This window comes from Crocodylus porosus, unplaced genomic scaffold (assembly GCF_001723895.1).
Source record: "Crocodylus porosus isolate Cpor-Errol unplaced genomic scaffold, CroPor_comp1, whole genome shotgun sequence".
NCBI classification, from domain to species: domain Eukaryota; kingdom Metazoa; phylum Chordata; order Crocodylia; family Crocodylidae; genus Crocodylus; species Crocodylus porosus.
In genome coordinates, this window is record NW_017728886.1 from 116,400,118 (window position 1) to 116,427,396 (window position 27,279).

The following is a 27,279-nucleotide window of genomic DNA, read 5'->3' on the forward strand; positions in this document are numbered from 1 at the left end:
AGGGTTGTGGTGCTGGCTCTGCAAGGTGGGAGCAACAGGGCAGAGGCACTGTGCCTGCTCCCACTGTATCCTGGCATCTCTATTTTCTCTGATTCAGGAGGGGCCACTGCATTCTGGGATGCTGGAGGACTTCAACTTGGGCAAAATAGCTGTCAGGAGTGACACACCTTAATGAAACAGGAGCAAAATTAGGCAGTTTAGAGATAAGCCTGCCCTGGAGTAGCATAACCTTCAGCAGAATTAAGACTTAAAGCACTCATAATTCTGCTGAAAGTTATGCCACTCCAAGGCAGGATTACCTTAATCCGCCTAATTTTGCTTAAAGAGTAAACCATTTGAAAGGTGTTAACATGAAGCCAATCCAGACATTAAGAGCTCCAGAAACTGCTTAAAATTACCATGTAACAAGGCCCTGAGATAGTAAACTAGTAATAAAAAAACCAAGGTTTTGCATGGGAATATTTCTCAGGAATGCAGTGGTTTTATTTTTTACTACGTGTTTGGTTTGATTTAACTCAATCTTATGCTTTTGAAAATATACAAGATGGTAAAGTTATTACCAATTGTACTACATTCCTCACTTAAAGTACAAGGGTGTCTTGCTGGGCTCAGTAATACCTCTTATGGTAAAATGAACTTTTTAAGTCCATCCACTCTTCTGAGCAAGTACAATGGAATTCTTCTGTAATTTTTAAATGTTGAATTCACCCCTATGTTATGAGCCTGGTGTCTTTTTTTGTGCTCTTAATTCTGACTGAATATCCTCTTTCAGATTTTCCTCTATTTTAAACCTCTATATATTGTGTGATACTAAAGGGATTAGACTGTACTGCATATTCAAAAGACATTCAGGAAAATATTTTTAATATAAAATACTTGAAGTAGCCAAGATCGAAGTAGTAATAAGATCTGAAACTGAAACCATTTTTAAAAAAATAAATATTGCAAACATAAGTCCATGTATAAAAAGATTATAAAAATAATTTGGAATCAGTTTGTACTCAGTGAATATAGTGCACACAGATAATCTGATATTTCAGGCATTGTGTTCCAAAATATTTAAAAGGCAAAGTAAAGTGTAACAAATGTGTTTGCCTAACTAAACAGATAGAATTCCAAAAAAGGAGAAAGCTAATTTGCATCCTTAAAAGCTTACATGTAAGCGTTCAAAATGCTGTACGTTCATGTAGCTTGAGTTGTGCAGTGCTATTTGATAGCAAACACTGGTTTTGGTGAAAAAGCCTGTCAAATAAATAAAATTAATCCTATAAAGATTAAAAATTATGTTTTTCAATTTAATTATTATATCTGACTATAATATATAAGTATCCAATTATAAAGCATCACCATGGTGATATGAGTGCTATATAGATATTTATTTATGAAATCTAAGTCATTTAGCTATATATTTATGAATAATAAAGTGTTCCCAAATTAAAAACTGATAAAAGAAATTACTTCTGAATATAAATAAGCCATGGAGCATGATAATGCTAGATGTGGGCAAATAGCATAGTAGGCATTAAAAAATATGCATGCTATTAATAAAAAAAGATTTAGCTTTTCATTGGGGGGGATTATGCTGTGGGACGGAAACCATCCACAACTAACTGGGGTTAGAAGGTCACAACTTTCATGGGAAAAATATTGCTTAATTATCGTCCACTGCAGGGTTCATAGCTAACTCTATGGGGATAGCCTCCTCTTCCCTTTCCATTACAGAAACTGTGCAAGAGAGTGGGCTCATGAGACAGAATTTGGCCAATTAAACCTGTAGGCATCCTGAATACTAAGAAGTTTTGTAAATTTGCTTGTTATTCTTTACCATAGGTCACACTTATGCAAACTCACCACCTTTACATTGTCCAAGTAATAAAGTTAAGCATGTGCTTAATTACTTCCATATTTATTGTACAGGCATGTACCTGGCTTGCTTCATGAACTCTCCTGACACCTTCCACTTCTTCAGTCAGGAGACCCTGATACATACCTACCTTGAGTACATTAGGCTGCAGCCCCTTTACCATCTTGTCAAGAACCTCTTATTGGGATTCTGGCTGCATTTTTCCCTGTACCTTTTATTTTATATCATACCTCATAAGAAGCCTCATAGGTAGTCTCATAGCCTCATGTAGCCTCAGAGGTCTGTCCTGGGACCTTCTGCTCAATTGCTTCCTGACTGCCCAAGGTCACCATCTACCAGACCAGGTAGGTAGAGCTGGCTGGGCAAGTTGAGGAGGAGGAACCCAGATGACTAGGGGCTAGTTCTTTCACTTACCTGTGCATATCTCTGAGCAGAGTTTCACTGGAGGGTGTCACCAGGCTCTTTAAATTCAATGTGTTCTGTGCTTGATGTTCTCCCTCAGAACCCAACTTTCTGTTTTCTAGGTCTCCCCCCCACTACCCTCCTCCATTTTTGAACCATTTATCCAGACTAATCTACCCTGCTTCTCCTCCCCCTTACAGTTGCCAGAATTCTCAGGCTTAGGAAGTCCTGATTTGCATGTTGCACACTTAACTATCATGTTCAATACCCTCTTATGGACCTATCCTTTATAATTGGTCCAATCCTTTTTTTAGAATGTGGTTAAACTTTAGCATGTGTATAGTTCTTCCAGTGTGTGTATATTACAAAACAATGGGAAATCAGTATGAGAAAGAAGAGTAATCAGTAGATTTTCCATCTGTTCAATTCCTCCTATATTTGGACTCTCTCTCGCTCTCTCCTCCTGGACTTCAGTGGATTTCAACCCCTGCACCAAGCCTCTTTAACCCCTGCTGCCATTGTGTGCGAATGTGTGTATGTGGGTGCAAGGAAACCAATTTCTGCCTCTGGATAGGGATTAAAACATTCAGCATGGGAGGTTTTATAACCCCAGAGTGTGAAACTGCTGTCACTTCCTTCCCTCTTCATAGAGAAGGTATCTCTCTCAATGATTACCTTAATATTTCTGGACCCAAGTAAACCATCTTAATGATCAGCTGCTCATTCTCTAGGCAATCCATTCAAAGGCGAGATATAAAATGTCCCTTTTCCTGTCTTCTCCACTCCACTCCATAAATGTAACCAAAACCACCTCAGATTGACTCCAATCTCCTGTGGGATCCATAATTATTGCCAATGGCCCCAGTACAGACACTCACACCAGTGCAAACTCCCCCACAACAATTTCCAGTATGATGAATTTCCAGTATGATGAATTATGTGGGAGCCCTTACTCCACACCCCGTCCACTCTCAAAGATATTGAAAAGACAGCCTTTTCCCATGACAGCCCATATCATTTCCATTACCACCTAGCAGTGCTTTTGTGAATATAAAAAAAGTATTTCCTACCAACTCCCCAGCATTGCAGCCCAGAAGCTTGTGACTTGATTCACACTCATCAACATTCACACACTCCACATGTAGGGGCCTTTTAGTACCCCCCATACTCTCTTTGTGGAAAGGACAAACCCCCAATTAACCAAAGTATGGATTCAGAACTTCCCTGTTTGAGACCCCTTCTGGTCCCACAGCAGTCAGCTGTTTGCAGGGCCCTGGTGTAGCAAAACCCCCCATTTTTCTTTTTTTCTTTTTTTTTCTTTATCTTAAAATGCATTCCCTCCCCTTCCCCAACCATTTCTGACTTTTCTCTCCCTCTCTATTCCCTATAGATAAGTATAAGTGAGATCAAAATTAAGATAAGCTTTAAACATTTTTATTTTTGGTAGAAATTTTTTTGGTTTTGAATATTCATTGTTTTATAATTATTCGGTTTGTATTAATTTTTACTGTTCTATATTGTATTATTATCATTTTTGTATTGATTTTTATTGTCTCATATGGATATTGTATGGTTTAGGCCTGTGTTTGTAAGTGAACCAAAATCATGTCAAATTTATATGTCAAGCCTCCAGCTTCTGTCCTCTGCCTGGGCATCCCATGTTGCAACAATATGATTTATTGTACCCCTCCCATGTAAACTGGTTCCCGGATGAATGAGAATGATTGGGTATGATTGAGACACAATGGTAGCAGGCCTCTACTGAATGGCCTGTAATGACTGGGCCATCACCTCACACTGATTCATCCAGGAACCATGGACCTCACCCAGGAACAGAGACAAGACTAGCATTTAAAAAACAAAAGACACTGCAGAACCAGCAACTCTACCATTGTACCCCAGCATTACAGACACCCGAAACTGCACATCTCTGCATGGAGCACACATGCTCAGTACACCAGGGGCTCACCCTTGCCTGGGCATGCCTCCTGTCACTAGGGTCACACATGGTCTGCCCCTATAAAGAGGGGCAGTGAAGACAGATCCAGTGGGAATGCTATTTCCATCTGGACCAGACCAGCTTCACATCACCTATCTATCCCAGAGGCCCTGCCAGCGACCCCCCTCTGGACAACATTGAGCTGAAGGAGACCCCAAATGGCCATCGAGGATCAACTTCCAGCCTGGGATAAGTAGATATTACCTGCATACCACGTCCTACAATTTGGACTCTCTCTCGCTCTCTCCTCCTGGACTTCAGTGGATTTCAAACCCTGCACCAAGCCTCTTTAACCCCTGCTGCCATTGTGTGCGAATGTGTGTATGTGGGTGCAAGGAAACCAATTTGGCATTGTGTCACTATCTCCCCTGTTCAATAAAACCACTGTCATTTGAAACCCCAAGTTAGATCACATTTTACTGAATCCTAGTCCCTTTCCTATCTTAAATCCAAGCCTCATTCTCTCTCTCTCTCTCAGCTCCAGTTCCCACCCACTCTGCTAGTTTCCCCATCTCCTTCCAGTTCCATCTCCCCTTGTCTGCTACCTCTCAGCCTTTCCTTGCTTTCCTGATGTCCCTGCTGCTTTTCCTGTGATTTTCTGCTGCCTTACTCTCTGTTTTCAGGCTTTCCCCCTGCACCTTCTGTAATCTCCCCCACACCACACACCTCCTGCAGCTTCCTAGCTCCTATTAGCTGTTCTGAAGTTCTCTCCAGCTTCCAGCACCTACTGCTACTCTCTGCAATTTCTCTAGCTGCCCTGGACCCATCCTCTGGCTCCTCACACCCAGAGACCCTCTTTAACACCCACACTTTCCTTTAGTGCCATTTTTTCCTCCTCTCCCTATCTACCTTTTCAGCTCCCCCATAGTTCTGGCTCCAGTCCCAGACTCTGTGCCAGCAAGCTTCTCTGTTCTGCAGGCTTTTGGCATTGTCTTTTAATCAATTAAGATCAATTAACCTAAAGTTACTCCCCACCCCCCAAGCCTCAGTTCTTCTGCCCAGGACCTTGTAGTCTACCAGTTCTAATCCTGGTCCTGGTAACTTTAACCCCCTACATTTCTACATTCTTACCTTAACCTTTCTCCAGGTATCCCAAGAACACCAAGCACATACGTACATACATATCACAATACCCAACTTAGGAACTTCTGTGTATATGTAGGTGGGTAGTATAGTTTCATAGTTAGTAGGGTTGGAAGGGACCTGAGCAGATCATCTAGTCCGACCCCCTGCCATGGTAGGAAAGAGTAGTGGGGTCAAACGACCCCAGCAAGGTGTTCATCCAGCCTCCTCTTAAAGACTCCCAGGATAGGAGCCAGCACCACTTGTCTTGGAAGCTGGTTCCAGATTCTAGCCGCCCTGACCGTGAAGTAGCGCTTCCTGATATCTAACCTAAACCTACTCTCTGCCAGCTTGTGACCATTATTCCTAGTCACTCCTGGTAGTGCTTGGGGGAACAGGGACTCCCCCAATGCCTGCTGGTCTCCTCTGACTAGTTTGTAACAGGCTTCTAGATCCCCCCTCAGCCTTCTCTTGTGGAGGCTGAACAGGTCCCATAGCCTCTCCTTGTAGGGCTTGCCCTGCTGCCCCCTGATCATGCGAGTGACCCTCCTCTGGACCGTCTCCATCTTGTCCACATCCCCCTTGAAGTACGGCATCCAGAACTGGATGCAGTATTCCAGCTGTGGCCTGACCAGTGCCGCATAAAGGGGGAGTAACACCTCCTTGGATCTTCTTGGTAATCATCTATGGATGCATGACAAGCCTTCCTGACTGCATCCCCACACTGCCGGCCCATGAATGAGTGTAAATTAGTGAATACACACACACACACATAAATATAGATAGATAGATAGATAGATAGATATTGAGTGTGTATGTATGTGTGTGTGTGATATATGAATTAGTATTCCACATATGTGTATTGAATGTGCAGGTGTTGGTAACTGGTAACTGATTGTGTCTAAATTTGTTTTGTGTAGTGTGTGTGAACCCAGACTAGTTATTTTGAATCTGGGTGTATCTGAGTTGCTAGTGTGAGAGCATCTGTGTGTGTATATATATGGCATTGTGTGCATGATATATGAATTAGTGATCTATGTCTAACTTTTGGGGTGTATAGTGTATGTGCCTGAGCTGGTAATGTGAGTGTGTATGCCTAATGGGGTATACGCACCTAGTGAGTATGTACTTAATTCATTTTTAAGTGTGCATGTGCAGTTGTACACCATGCCCTCCTGTCTAACGGTGCAATATTGAGATCCTGAGCATTGGCCTGACCCCTCAGGGCAACACTGGGACATAACACTGGGGCACTAGGACCTAACAGGCAGCATCTAATTTGCTTCCACCCTGTGTGACAATTTATGGAGCAAAAAACTGAAACTGAGAACTGGAAGGTATTGATCAGCAGGTGAATTATTTCCTAGGATCCTGGGACTAGGGTATAGAAGAGTCAGTCCAGTGGGCAGTGCTGCAACAGTGGGCAATCTGTCATCTACAGTTTCAGGACATCGTCGGTCATCATGTAAATCAGAAGTAGTTTGGCCTGTCCCTGACCAGCAGTAGTATGAACTTCTCTAAGACAAGGTGACCTAGAGCTAGGAAATGTTGGGAAAGATGTGTACAGGCTTTGTAATGCAAGGGATTATCCATACTACAGGCCTTGTCTACATCCCTCTTGCCCTCAGAAGAGTATGCCCCACAACACCCAACTGACTGCAGGAAAGTATCCCAGGGATTATTACAACAGCCCAGCTGGAGTTGAGTACATGGGATGTAGCACTATGATCTATCATCTCCCTGGGGCAGAGTACTGAAATGCAACAATAGAAGTTAGAGCAAGTATCAGATTTTAGGATTGCATCAAACAATGGAAACTCACTTTTTACCAACCTACACCATAACAACACCACGGAGTTAGACTTCTCTGGCTATCCTGCCAAAATCATCCTGCAGATCCCCCGCTCAGGCTACCAGGGAAATGCAAATCCACGTAAAAAGCAGTAAGTCTTTTTTTTTTCCAACCACAACAACACATCAGCTGACCACCACAAATATATTTATCATGAAAATGTAACCCCACTTGTATTATAGAAGGGAAGTTTTACAAATGTTTCAAAATCTTGGGAAGGTTAGTGAGACCCTTTTGAACATGCACAGTGGGATATGGTGGTGGCTGGTAGCTATGCTGGGTGTACCAATGAGGTCAAGGGGAGAAATAAAAAACTATCCTAGCACCTGGGTTTGAGTGTGTGTGGAGTTGGGGCCCAGATGGGATTGTTCTGAGAGATCTCTCTATAAAAAAGGGCAAGGTCTAGAAGACTGTAATAGGTGGTCTTATTGAAAACACTGATTAATCAGGGATAGGTGAGATGTCTCTGATAGGTTAAAAAATCAGTCCAGTGTAATAGGAACTGAAGGAGTTTGAGGGGAAATTCAGATGTCCTTTCAGTCAGAATGGCTTGAGTCGTGCTTTGAGCACCTGCTCAGAAGAAATAACACAAGTGCATTGGGCCCATAGAGAGGCTCCATAGAAGGTGGATTTAATCTGTTGCTAGCCAGATCCAGAATATAAGGAGGATCTCGAACAGTGAAGCTGGCTAGCAGCCTATTTACCACCATGGAGCAATGTAGCATAAACATGTATATATTGTAATTTTTAACATTTTTCTGTATAAGGTTGTAATTTGTTGTTCAATTGCTATCGTGTCTGGTGTTGTACTAAAAATAAAAATTTGAGTCGATTTTGTTATTATTCACTAAGACAGGGTTGATACCAGCTGTGCTTCGTTGGGTGCTGCTGGTTTTTACATATGTGTAATGAACCCAGAGGGTTTATGCATTTGGCATTGCATAACCCTTTAAAAAATGACTGAATTTTTTTCTATTGTGGACTTCAGCAACCAGCCGTCAGTCACTGATGGGAACACACTAAAGAAAACCTTAGACTACTGCTTTGTGGGAAGCACAGTATCCACAGATCGGCTGTTCAAGCAAGAGACATAGAGAATTCCAAGTGCTTCTGGCATCTTCTCTGCCTCAGTCTTGCATATATGAAAGAAAAAATAGTAAAGAACTCGGTCTATAAAGTGACAGTGCTTCCTTGACTCTTTAATTGTTATGAACCATGGGCCATGCTGAAAGAGCCCTTTTTGTCCTATCATAAAAGCTGGCAGTAGTAGAATGTTCCCTGGCAGTCCAGGTCCTAGCAATGTTGGCTTGAAAATGGTATTTCATAGATTTCATAGATTTCACAGACATTAGGGCTGGAAGGGACCTTGGAAGATCATCGAGTCCAGCCCCCCGCCCAAAGGGCAGGAAGTCAGCTGGGGTTATAGGATCCCAGCAAGATAAGCATCCAATTTACTCTTGAAGGTGTTCAATGTAGGTGCTTGAACCACCTCCACTGGCAGACTGTTCCACACCGTGGGGGCTCGGACAGTAAAGAAATTCTTCCTTATGTCCCGCCTGAAACAGTCTCGCAGTAGTTTATGACCGTTAAAGTTTTGTTTTTTAAAAGTGGCATATAGGATGTATTAGAATAATAGTTATAGCAGCAAGGGTTAATTGATTTCTAAAGTGTTTGGGTCTCAAAGTCACACAGGTTTCCCAGCCTTCAGAAGCAGACAGTGTCTAACCCAGGTAGGAAAACAATAAGGCCACACATCCTGGACAACTGAAAATATCCAAAGTTTATTTTCATAACAGAGATAGGCCTTTCTGATTTTGGGGAGACAGAACAAATTAGGATGACACCTGTAAAGCTCCAAATTAGGGGGTGGACATGTGATAGGCTTGTGAAAATAGGGCTTTGGCTGACAACTTTGGATATGTCGCTGTGTGACCAACCAGTGACAGCCATGGACCAAGAGTCATCAGAAATCACAAAGAGAAGAGAGAATACAAAAGAGAGAGTTTTCAAAACAAAAGATAGTGAGAAGCAGTAGGCATCAGCCCCCAACCTCCAAGGCTGGTGACATTGGACACTCAAGCAAAGGACCTCAAGGTGGTATTTACATACCGACTGGCTGGACTGATTGCCTTGTGTATATTCTGGGACTGGGGAATTTGGATAATGTATACTGTATTTGCTTTGCCTGCATTGCTTCAATTTCCGATCACTGTATATCAATAAACTCGCCTATTATCAACTGGTAGGTGTTGTGGTCGATCTGAGGGCTGTACTCACCTGGAACAAGAGTATAAAGGCTGTGTTCTAAATCCAGTGACAACAGCAACAGATCTTCCAACATTGTTCAAGGGAAAGTCAAGAGTTTTGACCAAGTCTATCAGCACAACTTGGCAGTTTGTATTTTTACAGCCACTGCATCAGCACAATTATCATGCCAATTCTTGATCTGATAAGAGAAGCCACATTAGCTTTCAGGTATAGAGATTTCCAGACAGGGCTAGAGCTAATGCATGATGATGCAAGCCAGAATCCTGACAGCAATACTCAGGAGGGTAATACCTCAATTAGTGGTTTCAAGTAAGCCTGTAGTTCTTGTGCAAGGCAATTATAAAGCCATTCTTGCTGTCTCCTGAGATGTCATCAGTCTGCCATGCACTGACTAGCAATGGATTCAACAAAGATGGCAATGACAGAATACCTTTCTTGTAGGTTTCATGGTGTACCATCTATGCCTTATACTCATTCACTGATTTCTTCACTACTTCAAAAGACAGACCACCATGACAGTCTCAATCAAATACTGAGGGATTTTATCCAGCACAATATAATAGACATTTCTGATTTGATTCCATATGTTCTTGATATATTTCTTCCATCTTGCCAATATATGGTTTCTGGCTTTGTGGGACCTGTGCTGTCACCAGGGATCCTGGTTTTCTCTGTTTTAAAATAATCCCCAATTTTCAGATTTAAAGAAGTAACCCAAAATCCACATGTTATCTCTATAATAGTGGTATTTCATTTAAATCATGGGAAAATGTGGATTTTGGGTTACTTTTTTAAATCCGAAAATTATGGATTTTTTTTAAATCAGAAAAAAACAGGATCCCTGGTCATCACTATGATTTATTGAATGCAAAAAAGTGGCTTTCAATCACAAAATAGTTTCACAGCTTCAAAGAGACATTTGGTGTCCTGTTCAGTATGATGCATCTCAATCTCCTCTGCATGTCCTATCCACCATTTATTTGCAATCTGCTAAACTAGCCTGCCTTAAAGATGCTTTCTAGTCCAAGAGGTTTGCAGCATCTTTCAACTAGCCTGAACTTCTACTTTAGGTACCTTCCTAGATATTTTCAACTTTCTCTGACAAAATTCCAGTTTCAGTTTGGTTTGAGGTTTATAGTGCCACTTTGCAGAATGTGATCATGCTCTAGCCTTATTTTGAGACATGTTAATTCTTTTCTTTAAAAAATGAATAAGTAGGGTAACTAAGAGCAACACATTTTAAAATATGACTATAAAGAACAAAGTATTCCAAATGCCTGTATACTAGTATTTTACTAAGCAATTTGGGACACATGGAAATTGTTTCTCATTCACTTAGGTTATCAGCAACAAACATAGCTTGCCCATTATCTTTATGGTCTTGCTGAATCTCAGAATTGCAGTTTAGTAGGGAATCAAAGTGGAAACTTAACCTGAAAGGCTATAGTTTTATTAAATGGCTAATGTTAAACATGAAAGAAACAATTTGTCTAAGACTTATGATTGTTTTATTCCCCATAATGCTATTTCATCATTTTCATATTATGTTGTAATGTAAGATTTTGTTATTGCTCTTTTTACAAGTTAGTCTGAGCTGGGTTATTGCATTTTAGACCTTGGGAACAACTTTCTGCTAGAGTCAAATGCAACCTATGCTCTGTAACCTGACATTTGCTAATAGCTGTTCTTCAGAGAATATAGGGAGTTACTGGTACTTATGAGTGATGAACAGACCTTTTGAGGCTGCAAATGTGTATTACTACTTATGGTTTTCTTATGCACCAATCATTAGGAATAGTAAGCTGTCCCTCTTCAGAAAAGAGAGGAGGAAGAAAAATAATCTGGGTAGTGCAGAAGCATCATATTTAAAGGAACAAAAATGAGCCAAAACAAAACATAACCACACAACAGCATTACAAACAGCTGCAGCTGGGAGGGGGAAGACTGTTAAGTTTTATGCCCATATGCTGTATCAGCTATGTTGTTCCATCCAACGAGGACTGCTGGTAGTCATCCTTAATAAAAAGGATGAGACAGGGGATTAACATGCCACTTCTCAACAGGACTTCTCAGACCTGGGAAGCAGGTCTTGATGATTTTTAACAAAAAGAAAGACTGAAGTCACCAGGAAATCTGTAACTCTAAATATGAAACATTTCTTTAGACACATTAATTGTTGTTATAGATAAGCGTAGGTGTTTTACCTTTGTACAGAAAAGATTCACAATGAAACCCATAGACCTTGGACAACCTATATGAGGTGGATTGCAGCCTTTAGATGGTACAGTATTCATGTTCTCCCTAATTGTATTATTTTTCTCTCTTTTTGTTTTTAATAGAAAAAAAGGCTTTTATTCTTCTTGCCAACTGCTTTTATGTTGCTACATCCTCATTTTTCTTCTAAAATCTGATTTTCTGCCTAATAAATAGATTAGCACTTTACTGTCAGCACTTCAGTTTTCTTTATGTAAAAGTTGTAGGCGAGGTGCCATTCTTTCAATCGCAATCCATTACAGCAGTTTCAAGCAGACTCAATCACTATGCCTGTTCCTACCTAGGCTTTAAATTATTCATTATTGTTCTCAGTTTAATCACAGCTATTGAAGCTTCACAGTGTGTTTCCATGTCACATCTATTGTTAGTAGTCACTTTAAGACATGGTGCTTTATTAGAAACTTTGAAAAAGATTCTGTTACCCTACACTGGATGCATCAGAACACAGCACTTGGTTAAAAACATCAAGTAGTGTGAATTTTTTTTTTTTTTTTTGCATAAATACTGAAAAATAGTGAATAGGCTTTTAAATTTGATAGTTCTGACTTTGATGCGATGCTAAAAGATAGCCACACTTTTTGGTTAGTAGAAGTATACTATTCAGGCACCAAACACTGCCTTGAACAAAATAACGCTTGAGATTCGGCTATTATCACTTTTTGTGTAGATTAACTTTATGATAAGAAATAGATCCATTTTAAGTGTGAACTTATTAATAGTGGCATGCCTATTTAATACAGGATGGAGTAAATGGTTTCAAAGGAAGATGCTTAAGAAGGTTACAAATAAAACTTGATTTTTTCTGGCAGAAAGAATATAGTACAAGACAATCATTAGAAACGATGCTCAGTTGAGCTTATTACAAAGAAGAGAAAAAAATACACCTAATACTCTTTGTTTTCACAAGTGCATAAACTTCATCCTCTTCAGCTAAGCTTTTTTTGTTTGTTTGTTTTTCAGTGAAATCTCTTCAGACACTTACATGTTTACTGATGGCAAAACCAAGTTACAAACACCCACAGATGCACAGCTATATATAAAAATATATAATATTGCAGGGTCTGTAATTTAAAATATATATGTTTTGAGATTTTTACAAGGCTCACTGCCACCACTGCTCACTTCATTTTCCCATGCCACTGAGTTCAGCAGGGGAAGGGTTGTGGCAACATCCTTCTCGCCCCTCTTTAGGATCAACCCATGCATCAAAAAGTCCTTTTTCAAGTACATTGGGAGCAAGAAGAGGGCACCAGGCAATGTAGGGCCCCTGCAAGACACAAATGGTAATCTTGTGGCTATGCCAGACAAGAAAGCTGATATTTTTAACAGTTTCTTTGCTGCTGTTTTCTTGAACAGGGACCAGGAGAACCCACCTACCAGAGGTAGGGACAATCTCAGGGATAGCTCTGCCAGGCCTTCAGTCAGCACAGATGTAGTTTCGGATTTTCTGGAAGGGCTAGACATTTTTAAATCTGCAGGTCCAGATGCCCTCCACTCAAGGGTTTTGAGGGAGCTGGCAGGGGTTACCGCGGAGCCCTTGGCCCAGCTGTATGAGCATTCGTGGTCATCTGGCCAGGTGCTGGGGGTTGGAAAATGGCCAATGTGGTCACAATTTTCAAGAAAGGGAGTAGGGAGGACCCAGTTAACTATAGGCCTGTAAGCATCACCTTGGTGCTTGGGAAGTTCTTGGAGAGAATCATCAAGGAGCACATCTGTGGGGGGGGCCAGTAGGGGAGATCATGCTCAGGGGCAATCAGCATGGGTTCATCAAAGGTAGGTCCTGCCTGACCAACCTGGTTGCCTTTTATGACCAGGTGACTAAATCCTTGGATGATGGTGTTGCCATGGATTTAGTCTTTCTAGACTTTAAGAAAGCCTTTGTCACTGTCTCTCACCCCATCCTCATCAATAAATTAAGCAACTGTGGCATTGATGCCTACACAGTTGGATGGGTAAAAGATTGGCTGATGGGGCACTCCCAGAGAGCAGTGGTGGACGGGTTGTACTCAACCTGGTGAGATGTGAGGAGTGGGGTACCCCAGGGCTCGGTCCTCAGGGCTGCACTGTTTAACATCTTCATCAGCAACTTGGATGAGGGGGTGGAAAGCACGCTGTCCAAGTTTGCTGATAACACTAAGATGTGGGGTGAGGTAGACACACTTGAAGGAAGAGAGAGGCTGCAAATAGATTTAGACAGACTACAAAAGTGGGCAGATGAGAATAGGATGGGGTTCAATGTAGACAAATGCAGGGTTCTGCACCTTGGGAGAAGGAATCCACAGCATACATACAGGCTGGGGAGTTCCCCTCTTGAAAGCACAGAGGTGGAAAGGGATCTTGGAGTCATTATTGGCTCCAAGATGAACATAAGCCACTAATGCCAGACCACAGCCAGCAAGGCCAGCCATACCTTGTCATGCATCCAAAGATACATCTCAAGCTGGTCCAGAGAGGTGATACTTTCCCTCTATGTGACTTTGGTCAGGCTACAGTTGGAGTACTGCGTCCAGTACTGGGCACCGCACTTCAAAAAGGATGTGGCCAGCCTGAAGAGGGTTCAGAGGAGGGCCGCCGACTTGGTGAGAGGGCAGCAGGACAGGCCGTATGAGGAGAGACTGAGGGACTTGAACCTGTTCAGCCTCAGCAAGAGGAGGCTGAGGGGGACCTGGTGGGTGCCTACAAACTCATCAGGGGAGATCAACAGTAAATAGGAAGAGCCCTTTTCTCCCCAGCACCACCTGGGATAATGAGGAACAATGGTAATAGACTGATGGAGAACAGGTTTAGGTTAGAGATCAGAAGGCAATTTTTTACAGTTAGGATGGCCAAAATCTGGAAGTAACTTCCCAGGGAAGTGGTCCTCACCCCTACCTTAGGCAAATTCAAGAGGAGGTTGGATGATCACCTGTCTGGGGTCTTAAGAACCCAGCATTCATTCCTGCCTGTGGCAGGGGGTCAGGTTAGATGATCTGCTCAGGTCCATCCTGACCCTAGCTACTATGAAACTATCAGGGGCAAGAGCAAGTGAAATATAAGAAGAATTGTGAACCTTCTGTCACCTGGTTGGCAGCTCAATTTGTAGTAAGTTGGAGGAATGTGGTGTGATGTGGCCAGCAGAAATGTTCTGGATTCATCATTATTCAAGCACCAACTGAAACTTTGCATCACTGCTTACACTTATCTCGACAGGCCCTGCTCTCAGGTACAGGCTGGTGTCATATTTTGATTAGTGGCAAGGTTAAGGAAATTTGCATTACAAGTTTCCAATTTCTCCCTTAAGCAAAGTCATTTCCAAAAAAGAAAAAAAACAAATAAAAAAAGAAAGAAAAGAAAAGAAAAATGAAAAGCTGCTTTGGAATGCTAAGTTTTTAAAGACCAGTGGAGGGAAGATTACTGTTTCACTGGTCTCAAGGAAATATGGTGTGTTTGGTATGCAGCGGAATGGTATCAGTTATTAAAGAACAAAACATTAAATGGCACCAACAGCACATACACACATGCAGAGAGGCTGCTCTGATGCTCTGTAAATCCAGTGCATTTCATTTAAAGTTGGGAGAGAAGCTGTACCCAGTTCCCAAATTAGGGGCAATTAATGAGGTCAAAGCCAGGAGGCCTGGGACCCACCTAGAAAGAAAGAAACATGAATGAATTCATTGGAGTGATTCTTCATTTCATAGATTTCATAGACGTTAGGGCTGGATGATCTGCACAATCCACATGGAACTACTACAGGTGAAGATATTATATATCCCCATATAGCCAAGGCAGGTGTGAGCTGTGCCAATAGGCCGGGCAAACAGGCATGCTCTTCAGGAGCATGCCAGAGTTTGCATGGGAGTGGGTGAGGGGTATCTGGGGGGCACTGACCCCTGGAGGAGGGGCTGACTCACGGGTTTCCTTGAGGGGTGGGGCTGCCCCAAGTGGGTTTCCTCAGGGGGAAAAGCTGCCGACAGACTCTTCTGTGCAGGTGCAGGGGCAAGCCATGCCTGCACAGAATGGTCTGAGCAGCTGTTGATTGGCATGGGGAAATTCAAACCATGCCAGTCAGACCTGGACACTGAAGCAGTCACACATGTGCTTTCAGCTCCCCCCGAACACACCAGAGTGGAGCAGCGTAGCCTGATGGATGGACATGGAAACATTGATTAGGTAAGCTGAGGAGAGTGAGGTGGAGGGATGAGGAACTGGGCCAGCTCTAGGGGATCAGGAAGGGATCCCATCCCCATATAGCTGAGCTGGGCAGGAACTATGCGGACAGTCTGGGCAAACAGGCATGCTCTTCAGGGGGATGCTGGAGTTTACATGGGAGTTTGCACAGGAGGGCATGCAGGTGGATCCTGAACTTCAAGAGGTGGCAGGTTCATATGGAGACCTCAGGTGAGTAAAAGAGAAGGAGTCTTTCAATTGGGGTTATGACACGGCGCACAGTCAGGGACCCTGCCCTGGCGTTTCCTCCTGCCCAGGGCTCCACTGAAGCCTCCACAGGGCCCTTGGATGGGTCAGCAGCACCCTGCCCCACTGTTTGCAGGAGTTGTGAGGTGGGGCCTCTGGGGCCCAGGGGCGATGGAGGAGCGCAGAAGTCCCCTCACTTGTCCCACATGTGCCCTGCTTGAGGCGCTGGAGAAGCAGGTGAGAGAACTCCAGGCAAAAATTAGCAGGCTGCAGAGGATAAGATTGATGGGTTGCTTACTGCCAGTGCACAACTTGCATTATCTTGTAAAGATAGAGCAATTTCAAGGATTCCTGAAATCTTTCTTACTCACCTTTTTCTTTAATGAATAGCTCAGAAAGAACCAGATCAAATGAGGTTGCAAGACTCTATTTTCATCATCCCGTATAAGTTTTATTTCTGCTAAGCATCATGAAAAATATCTGCACAGAATATTTAAAAGGAATTACAGATAAAGAATCTACAAAACATTCTAAGTCTACAGTTCACCAATAATTAGAGACAGATGTTTATTTGATTACTAACTACAACCTTCCAGGAATCGCTACACATTGAGATACCAACACACCTTGTGATGTATTATGGAAAACAGTATAAATGGGCTTCCATCTGCTACAGCCAATTTGCAACTATGTGATTGAAATGGCTCACCAGGATGGTGCTTTGGGAAGGAATTCTGCTGCCCCTGTCAGTAATTTATTTTAACCATTTATCTGCCAGTGGTAGAAATACACTGCAAAAATTTGGAATCTTAAAATTTCACCTGCAGAGAATATGAATTTGAATTTTATAGACATTCCTTATTGAAATATTTGGAAAACAAAATCACTTCCAAGACCACATAACTGCACATTTTTGGTGGATTCTCATGGACTAATGTTGTGAAGAATGTTATCCTTATTTTTCTTATTATTCTGTTACCTTTTGTCCCTCCTATGTATATTGATAAAACTACAAAGATTTCAACTGAAAAATATCATTCCAGGCACTAGGGAAAAGACACCTGAGAAACTTGAGCCATTTGCCAATGTATAACCACTGCCAAAAAACAAAGGAAATGTATGTTTTCAAGTAAGAACATAAAAACATTTAGTGTTAAAAAGGGATGGAGAAGATAACTGAGCTATTTGCTTACTGTTTCTAGGATTTATTTCTTCTTTTTGGATGAAAATATACTTCCCATGTGCTGGAATGGGTATTTTTTTGTTCCTCTAAATTGGAAAAAGAATAATATGTATTACTGAAAAAGCAGTATACATTCAATAGAACCAGTGCTGAATCCTCTGAAAATACAATGGAGAAATATGTGATAGGCTCCCCAAGGGACAATTTTTTTTTTCCTCAACTGCATGAAAAATAAAGATTTTAAAACCAATCAGGAAGTGAAGCGTATCTTCACAATATAAATAATGAAATTTAAATGATCACTGGCTAAATATAGTACAGTTATTTCTTTTTCAGATAAGGCTAATCAGAAACTTAGAACTTATTAAATTAATGGCACACTAAATGCAACCTAAAATAGTACAACATAAACAAGGCAAGTAATATATGACTTCAACATTTATAAACTAAGGCCCCAATGCTGCAAGTAGTTCCATATGCACCTAATTTTAAGCAAATAATTTAGTCCCAATAAAGTCAAAATTAAAATAAAGTTTGGGCAAAATCTGATAACTTCTGATAAGTTTGGGTCATACATACATGTTGTAAAACTGCTTCATATAGATATTAAATACAATAGTAATGTCTTTTACTATGAAATAATAAACATAAAACTTTAAAAATGCCAAGGGTTTAAGGTTGATGTCACAAAAATAATCCCTAGACATTGCTTAGAAATAATGTTTACAACAATCAATCACTAACAGACATGAATATTGAAAGAACGCTCATAGAAGGAATTCCAGGTACCGTAAAAATTAAATGACCCTTTACTATAGGAGTACAACATGCAGGCAGTTTACTTATTCATTCTCATATTAATCAGGATGACATAATTATTTGCTGGAATAAGAATTTTAACAAAATGAGAACAATCTGCTGGGCAACACTTTTAAGGCAAACAATACATTAAAACTGTATTAACACATACAAGTGCCAGATAACTTGTTCATTTTCTAGGCTATGGAGAAACCAATGTAACTAGAGTCATATATTAAAAGTTGAAAAGAAAGAAATGCCAAGCAGTTCATCGCTTACTCTCCACTCCAATAATTTATCTTCCATTTTGCCTGTAGCCCTATATCATTGTCTTCCCAGCTCTTTTCCATTATGAGCTCCAATCTCACTTTGTGTTGCAAGCTGCTTAAAATTCTCACTCTCTGAACACTTTGGGACTTTTCCTTTCAACTCTTCCTTCCTCTATTATTATGGTTCAGTATGTAAACAGAAATATCTGTTTACAGGTCTCCTTTTTTTGCAAATATGTGCCTTTGTCGTTTACTCCAGGTTATTTTATAGCATCTTTGATGCTTGGGAGGTTAAATGGAAAGGCAAATCAGCTATTACAGTTAACTGTCATTGTGTTTTGAGGTGGGGGAGGGGGGTAGAGAGAAATTCCCAGCAAAAAATCCCTATAAAGACAGAAAGAGCACTGTCTCTAAGCTTGATGGCTGGGACAGTTTGAGCTCTAAGTTTTTCTCTAGCTGCTGTTTATATTCCCAATGAAGCACTTATCTACTCATATAGATCGACTATGACCCTAAGCATATACATGTGTTCTGGGATTGAAGGGGGTGGGGGTTGCTTAAATTAGAGTGGCTCTGAGAGCGGCTCTGTATTCAGCATCCTGCACTTCAGAATGGCAGTGGGGGCACTTTATTTGAAGCTCATTTGACAAGCTTTAGTCAAAGCTCCCATACAGCCATTTTCAGATAAGGGGACACTGAATACATGTGACACAGGGGCTGCTGGAGTGCACTAATTGGCATGCTTCATCAGACTCACAGACACGAGTGCGAATTAGTATGTGTTGGAGCAGAGGTCTGTCACATGTATAGGTACTCATAATGCTGTTACAAATGAGCTTCTGTTTCCTTCCTACTTCTCAAATAAGTTTGCACCAAGGCAGATGACAGAGTCACTGTAGATGTCATTATCGAACACAATAGACCCAACATTTGCACATTTCCAGTCTTTCAGATTGATTGTTCCTGTTCTACCTGCCTTAACTTTAACTTCTGAAACTACTCTTTTCCCAGAGCCCAAAATGGAATCCAGGTGTCCAATATTCTAAGCTTGCCCAGGTTTATTGTGTAGCCCTCTGGGAAAGTACATTTACAAAGCACTGAGCAAGTCCCTCTTCAGTGGCCACCTCATAAAAGTGCTGCAAGCACACTTTGGAAGGTTCTACACTAGGAGTTTTGAAGGACTGGGTTCAGACTCAAGTTCTGAGTGCTGAGAACAATAATATGGTTATAGGAAATTCACACAATGAAGACATCCTTAAAAACAGGTTACATGCATGCAAAACAGTAAATAACACCACAAATAATCAAAATACTGCTCTTTCTCAGTCCAGTCAATGGGCCCCATGCTTGCCTCAGGTTAGAAGCAGAGGGGGTGAATTAGGCTCAGTCAGTGTCCCACTTCCTCTTTTCTGCCTTTCTGCTTATGTAAAGTTATACCCTAGGGTTATTATATTCAAAGCTATGGATGTAGGTGTAAGCAAACAGCTGTTCGTCTTACATTTAGCATATATAACTGGGTTTTCTACTGACATTGACTGCCTTCCAGTGGATAACAGAAAGGCTTCTGCAGAAATTAACCTATTGAACAAGCATAACAACAATGAAACAAGAAGAAAGATGCATAATATTCATAAAAATGATATAGATCTCTTCCAGTTTGCAAAGGAGGAAAAATCAAATAGAAGTAAAACAGCTATCTTGACTCTGTTCTCAGCATGGTAAGACCTCTACTAGAACACTGACTTTAGTTCTGATTGTCAGTGTTTTTTCAGCAGGATATGGCAATGCTGGGGAAATTGCAGAGGGCTGTCACATGAATGGTGCTTATGATATGAGGTTTCAGGGGCTCTATCTATTCAGTGTATTAAAGAAAAGGTTGAAAGGACACTTGATCACTTGGAGTGAAGAAAAAATCTGATAGTCTTTTAAATATTGCAAAGAATGTCCAATAAGTATGAGTTGAAGATAGAGAAATTAAGCTCGAGAAAAGAAACAATTTGCCAGCACTAAAGGTAGATTAAACATTGGAATATTTAATCTTTAGATATGTTATTAAAAATGACACGTTTTAATCTCATTCCTAGGAAAAATCCTATGGGTGTGGGGGGAGCCTGGATGACCATAGTGGTTTTTTCAGTCCCTAATGAGTTTATGAACCTATAAAGAAAACATTAGTAAATTATCGAGAACTAGTTGACAACTAATATTGCTTAAGGATCCATCCTCAGTATTTGAAACTTTAAAAACTATGGAAAAAAGAAGGATATATGGAAAAGCAGTCTCTCACATTTTGCCATTTTGCATAGTTTACTGTGTGGCCGGTAACACTCCAACAGTCCATCACTACTCATTTCCAAAAGATATAGAAAAAGCAAAAAATACCCCAACTTCATCAACCTGGTACTGTCCTGCTGTGCATATTTTATCAATATAACATCATAATTGACTGATATTAATCTATTTAGAATCATAGTATCTTAAGGCATTCTTACACATGCCCCAAGGGTGGAGTGGGGTGGGGGTGGAGCTTTAATTAGAGTTCAAGGGCTGCTCTGTTTTCTTCAGGGCGGCTGCACAAGGTTTCCATTCCTGGCCTCAGAGAGACCTCATAGTTCTTTACAGAACTTAATTCACACGAGGAAATACTTTCATTGACAACAGCAACACAGAGCACCCTCAGTGTCTCATGAATAAGCATCCCCACACTTCAAAATGGCAGTGAGTGTGCTTTTGCTAAAGCTCATGGGATAAGTTTTAGTTAAAGCACCCCACCGCCATTTTGAAGTGTGGGGGCATTGATACATGAGACATGGAGTCTGACTGGAGCGTGCTTAGTAGCATGCTTCAGCAGACTTGATTAATCGAGTCTTCTCTGATACACTGTAATTCTAGTGTGTCAGAGCAGCCTCCCCACGCATGTACAGGCACCAAATAGAAAATTCTGGCTGGAACGGACCTCAGAAGGTAGGAACAGCTTTATCTAAGCTAGCATCTAAAAGTGTTTATGTAACCTATCCTTAAAACTGCATGAACAACTATCCTACATAAATATCAGGTACAATACCACAACTTGCCACAGGTAAAGCAGGGCAACAATGGCACTGTCAAAGTCCTGCCACTGCAATTTGTTGTTAAATATGCTTAAGAAATCCAAAGAAGGCAATGCCCTCCACCTACAGAGGAAAACAATAATTTTCATTATACATGCCTATCAGGTGAAATTCCTTTCTAATCCTGGCAATAGGTTTGAGTAGAGGAGAAAGATTGTCTAGCCAGGAATCTCCATTCTTTTAAGTTTCAGCAGGAGTATTAACACACCCCAGTCAAAACTCCAGCCCTGGCTTCAGTCTGTGGTAATAAATTTAGTCAGGTTTCTGGCCTACTTGACTAGAAAAACAGACAAAGACCAGAAGAGCTGATACTGCTTATTTTGGTTACATGTTTTGAGATAAGGAATCCTGCATGTCTTATTACCCTGTGCACAGATGTCCAATTAAGTAAACCTGTTTCTCCAAGGTCGTATTTTTTTAAAAATGCTTGAAAACTTAGAGAGGAGGAGGATTCCTTTGAAACAGACAAGTGGGTGATTCCCCTTGCTGTATGAAATCCTCCCTGTGATCACAGTATAGCCCTAAATAAAGAAAAGCTGGCTCTGTCAGTTCTGATTCAGCCACAACGCAAAGTTTGATTTCTTCCACAAGTCAAGACCCAATGCTTCTAACCAAGACAAACTCCTCTCCTCCACCCCTTAACCTTAAAATCATTAAAAAAAAAATGGCTTGGAAGTGACCTCATGCAGTCATCTAGTCCAACCCCCTGCTCAAAGCAGGACCATCCTCAACTAGATCATTCCAGCCAAAGCTTTGTCTATTTGGGTCTAAAAACCTTCAAGGATGGAGATTCTATAACATTTCTGGGTAACCTGTTCCGGTGTTTTACTACCCTTCTTGTGAAAAAATTCTTCCTAATATCTAACCTAAACTTCCCTTACTGCAACTTAAGATGATTGCTCCTTGTTGTGTCATCTGCCACCACTGAGGACTGTCTAGCTCTATCCTCTTTTGAACCCTGCTTCAGGTAGTTGAAGGCTGCTATTAAATCCCCTCTCAGTCTTCTCATCTCTAGACTAAATAAGCCCAGTTCCCTCAGCCTCTCCTCATAAGTCACATGCCCCAGCACCCAAACCATTTTTGTTTCCTTCCACTGAACTCTCTCCAATATGTCCACATCCTTTCTGTAGTGCAGGACCCAAAACTGAACACAGTACTCCAGATGTGGCCTCACCAGTGCTGAATAGAGGGGAAGAATTACTTCTCTTGACTTGTTGGCAACACTCATATCAATGCAACCCAGTATGTTGTTAGCCTTCTTGGCAACAAGGGCACATTGTTGGTTTATATTCAGTGTATTACCCACTGTAACCCCCAAGTCCTTGTCCGCAGAGCTGCTGCTTAGCCAGTGAGCACCCAGCCTGTGTGTGGGATTGTTAAGTGCAGGACTTTACACTTGTTCTTGATGACCTCATGAGATTTCTTTTGGCTCAATCCTCCAATTTGTCTAGGTCACTCTGAATCCTAGCCCTACCCTCCAGCATATCTACTACTTCCCCACCTCCAGTTTGGTTTAATCTGTGAACTTACTGAGGGTGCGTTCTCTGTCATCTTCCAGGTCATTGATGAAGACATTGAACAGAAACAGCCCCAGGACCCACCCCTGGGACATTCCACTTGATACCAGCTGCCAGTTAGACATTGAGCCACTGATTACTACCCTCTGAGTCTGATGCTCCAGCCAGTTTTCTATCCACCTTACCATCCATTCATCCAGCCCATACTTCCTCAGCTTGCCTGTGAGAATGTTGTGGGAGAACATATCAAAAGCCTTGCTAAAATCAAGGTACACCACATCCATTGGTCTCCCTGCATCCACAGAGCCAGTCATCTTATCATAGAAGACAATCAGGTTGGTCATGCATGACTTGCCCTTGGTGAATCCATGCTGACTGTTCCTAATCACCTTCTTTTCCTCCAAGTACTTAGAAATGGATTCCTTGAAAATCTGCTCCATGATTTTTCCAAGGACTGAGGTGAGGTGTACTGGTCTGTAGTTCCCTGGATCCTCCTTTTTCCTTTTCTTAAATATGGGCACTACGTTTGCCCTTTTCCAATCATCCAGGACCTCTCCTGATCACCATGAGTTTTCAAAGGTGATGCCCAGTGGTTCTGCAATCATATCAGACAACTTCCTCAGCACCCTTGGATGCATTGCATTCTGCCCCATGCACTTGTATATATTCACCTTTTCTAAATGGTCCCTAACATGTTCTTTTGCCATTGCTGACTGCTCACCTCTTCCCTAAACTGTGCTGCCTGGTGCAGTAGTTTCGGAGTTGACCTTGCCTGTAAAAACTGAGGTGAAAAATGCATTGAGTACTTCAGCCTTTTCTGCATCCTCTGTCACAAGGTTGCCTCCCACATTCAGCAAAGGACCCACACTTTCCCTAATCCTCATCTTGCTACTGATATACTCATAGAAACTCTTCTTGTTACCCTTCTTATCCTTTGCTAGCTGCAAGTCCAGTTGCACTTTAGTCTTCCTGACTTCATCACTGCATGCCTGAGCAATACTCTTATACTCATCCCTAGTTGTTTGTCCAAGTTTACACTTCTTATAAGCTTCCTTTTTGTGATTTAATTTACTGAAAAGTTCCCTACTAAGCCAAGCTCATTTTCCACCATACTTGCTATTCTTCCTGCAGATCAAGATGGTTTTATCCTGCAATCTCAGTAAGGCTTCTTTAAAGTACAGCCAGCTCTCCTGGACTCCTCTCCCGCTCAGATTGGCTTCCCAGAGGATCCTGCCCATGAGTTCTCTGAACAAGTTGAAGTCTGTTTATATGAAGTTCAGGGTCTTTACTTTGCTGCTCTCCATCCTTCCTTTCCTCAGGATCCTGAACTCAATCTTCTTGTAGCTCAAGTTGCCATCCACTACTCCATTCCCCATCAATTCTTCCCTGTTTGTGAGCAGCTGGTCAAGAAGAGCTTGGCCCCTAGTGGGCTGCTTCAGCACTTGCATGAGGAAATTGTTCCCAACACTCTACAAAAACTTCCTGGATTACTTGCTCACTGCTGTATTGCCCTCAGCAGATGTCAGGGTGATGGAAGTCCCCCATGAGAACCAATCACCAAAGCCTGTGATTGGGAAACTTCTGCTAGCTGTTTGAAGAAAGCCTCATTCACCACTTCCTCCTGGTCTGGTGGTCTATAGCAGACCCCCACTAGAACATAATCTTTGCTGTTCTCCCATTTGACCCCAACCCAAATACTGTTCAACAGGCCTATCTCCAGTTTCATACTGGAGCTCTGAATAATCATAAGCCTCTTTTACATAAAGTGTAACACCTCCTCCTCTTCTCTCCTGCCTGTCCTTTTTTAACAGTTTATAGCAGGGGAGGGAAAAATATCTCCCATGGACTAGAACTGACCCAACAGGGAATTTCATCCAGCCCATGGGTGCCCACCAACTAATTGTACCCCACCCAACCCTGTGCCTCACTCCCACACTCATGGGCAGAAGGGCCCAGGCCAGCCAGCATCCAGCTTCAGGCTGCGCCTGCTGCTGCCACTGCTGCAGCCACTGAGGGACCAGCTTGGCTTCCTCAACATCCCACTGACTTTGGACACCAGGTAGGGAAGCAGAAGGGGCAGAGGGAAAGGGGAGCTACAGCTGGGTGTGAGCACAGAGCATGAGGCTGGGGCTGGTGGAAGTGTGGGGGCTGTGCCCAGGGAGCTGGCAGAAGTGGAGCTTGGGTGGGCCGGCTGTGGATGTGAGGGAAGCTAGAAAAGTGTGGGGCCCCCCGGACACACTCCCCTCCCATGGCACAAAGCCTCTGCTTCTGGTGGAAGCAAAAGCAGCAGGAGGTGGGGGGCACTTGGGGCATTCATGGTTCACATAGGCACTATTGCCTGACAGTGCACAGCTCTGGCCAGCACTGCACGTGGTGGCAAGGAGCACGGGCAGCCTGCCTCCCTGTATCATGTGGGGCTTTGTATGGTGAATGTGCAGTTCCTGGCACTTGTGCACCACTGGGGGAAGCCCTGCAAGATGGAGCCAGCTGCCTTCACTACTCCCTGCTGTGCAGGTCCTGGAACTCTGCCAAAATTGGAGAGTAATCTCACCTCCTATTTCCCATTAGAGTCCCAAGACCTGCACAGCAAAGAACAGTGAAGGCAGCTGCCTCCTTCACATATGGCCACCCGTGGTGGTACGTAAGTCCTAGCAGCTGCACCTATGGTACTCAGAGTCCCATGTAATACAGGCAGGCCGGGCAGGCTGCTCTCCTTGCCACCACATGCAGCGCTGGCCAGAGCCACATACCACTGGACAGCAGCCCCTGCACAGGTGTAGCAGACAAACTGAGTTATGGTAAGGCTTTTAGCCACAGTCCAGGCCTTCCCAAAACTAAGCAACAAAATTGAACAGAGTGCCTTCTGTGGCACTGGGAAACGTGAGTGCTGTGATTGGGCAGTAAGCAAACAAAGGACAGCAGTTTCCTTATAAAGAATGTGGCTGTCACAGTGCCAGGGGATTGGTGGACCGTATTAGGATGCTTGGCACAAAGCCAGAGGATTGGACAATCTGGGATGAGAGAAGTTACAAAAGTGATGGACAAACAAAGGAGCATTTGTGTGTTCTGTGTTGCCACCCTGGGGCCACAGGAACAACCTTGGACTTCTTGTTTGAACAATGAGGAATCCAGAAACTAACATCCCACACAACCAGCAAAGGATCTGAGGCTGGTACCACCGAAGGTCACTGCTGTAATGCCCGAAGGAACTGATTGCCAGGTCATACTGCAAGGAAGAATACTTGTAATAAGCCTATTATAAGTCCACGTGTTACCAAATCAGATGAGGCACCGTGTCAATCTTTGGGGGTCTTCTAGTAAAAGGAATCCCAGAGGCAACACAGGGCACAACCTTTCCAAGCATTCACTGCCTTCTGCTGCCACCAGCTGTGCACAATGGGGTGGGGGGGTACCATGGGGAGTCGTGGGGGGGTCCCCCCTCCCTCCCTCACATCCCAAAAATGCCACACATCCTGCCCCCACCCCCTCCACATATACACCCCCAGAATACCCTATTGCCTCTCCACACACATAGCTACCCCCAATAAACCCCCCAATAACCCACCATAAACACACATACATCTCCAACCACACCCCCACACACAATATACAATGACTTTATTTTTGAGTTATTATGCAATCACCTGTATGCAAACACAAATCATGACAAAAATATTTTTTATATTAAAATTAAAATTTGTTATAGTAGGTGTTTGACTTTTAGTATATAATTTGGCTTTTTTATGGTTCCAGAATGGCAACCCTCCCCTACCAAAAGAAATATGTCCAAGGGGCAAAGAGAGGGACATCCAGTGGCAATGGACAGGGGTTAGAGGCAGGACCTCTGGTCCCAAGATGGTGACCAGGTATGAGGCTACCCTTGTGGTCCTCAACAGCTCACCAAAACTCATTCGGTGGCCCTCCAGCCAAAATAACTGCCTGCCCCTGGCTTATACCCATACATGACAATGCTCCAGTCATGTGAGCTATCCCCCTAAGTCTCTGTTATTCCAGTCACATCATAATTCCATGACTGCATGAGGACTTCCAAATCTTCCTGCTTGTTTCCCAGGTTCCATTCATTCATGTACAGGCACCTAAGGTAACTAGCCAATTGCCCTGATTTCTCAGGAAGTATGACAGCACTTCTTCTGTTGCCCCCTCCTGCTTGCTCTTCCTCCAGGTCACCCACTACCCCACTTGCCTCAGGGATTTGGTCTCCATCCCCCAATTAACCCAGTTTAAAGACCTTCTCATTAAATTAGCAAGCCTGTCTGTGAAGATACTCT